Raw genomic sequence first — 1270 nt, forward strand, 5'->3', positions numbered from 1 at the left:
TGTACTGTATGAATGTATGAAATCAGTGTGTGTTGTGGTGTGTGTTGACATACAGCACATCGACTCATCTAAATCCAGCTCTACGGTGGAACCACGTGTTTGAATCCTGGATGAGCACCTGTGTCTAGCAGGAGTTGTGTTTGCTGCCCAGGAGAATAAACAAAAGTGTCTTGTTAAAACATTATTCTCTTTGACAGACGGCTTGATGTCCTCCGTGCTGTTCTGCATGCGGAGAGCTGTGAAACATTGTCGCTGCAGACGGCTAAAATGCCCTCGCTCATGTTGCTGCCGATAGTTTTCCGCGGGCCTTTTATCGGAAAAGGGATCAGGGCCAAGGGCCTCCCCCTCTATCTGCAGCCTGATGGACATGCTGGTCCCTTGGAGCAGGTCATGGTGACCTGTGGTGACTTGGAGCATAACACATTTCTTCCATACTTTCTGCTGCTTCCGTTCCGCTGTGGCAAACCAACCATTGCCCCTGAATCATCCAACCCCGGATATCAATGCCCTCGTGTATCAATTGAGCGCAAACGCATATGCATGTACTGTGGTTATATTTAACCAAGCCTCTGTTAACATGTTGTTAAAGTAAATGTGGTGTAGCGCTCTCTCTTATTACGACGGTGCTCTGTCCGTCTGGGGGGGATCCATCGACAACGAAGACAGGAAGCCAGGAGCCGTCCTGCTCCATGTCATCGCCAATACCCGGACTCAGCCGACCTGAGCCGGACTCACCTGACCCAGACTCACCTGACTTGCACTCACCTGAGCCGGACTCAGGTGAGTCGGCCTCCTGCCAGCTCGGGCGGACAGGGAGAGGAGGTGTTTTCAGAGAGCCTCCTCTGCCGGCTTCCACTCCTTAAATCCTTCAGTGATGTGGAAGAGAATCACACCGGGGAAGGGATGGAGAATGTAGACTGCGTCACGTAGGTTTGGAAACAGCGCTATTTATATTAGAATGAGCAACAATATGACAAACTAAAGACTTAACTTGGAGCAGAATCTGTTGTTTTATGAAACCTTGCTGTTAGTTGTCACTATATAGCACTATATAAGCTGTGCTGGTTAACAGTGTCAATATTTCACACACCATTCATTCGGTTGGTTTCTCACTCCTTTCACTGTATTTATTGGTACACATTATATATATAAGTTGCTTTGGTATACCGATAGGAACTGGTTTCTCTGTTATTGAATAAGCATTTCACTTTGCTCAGTCTTCCAACAAACTGTTCCAACGTTCAGGTTGGTCTCCCTGCTGAGGGTGGGG

Source organism: Micromesistius poutassou, assembly GCF_964030765.1.
Source record: "Micromesistius poutassou genome assembly, chromosome: 4".
NCBI classification, from domain to species: Eukaryota; Metazoa; Chordata; class Actinopteri; order Gadiformes; family Gadidae; genus Micromesistius; species Micromesistius poutassou.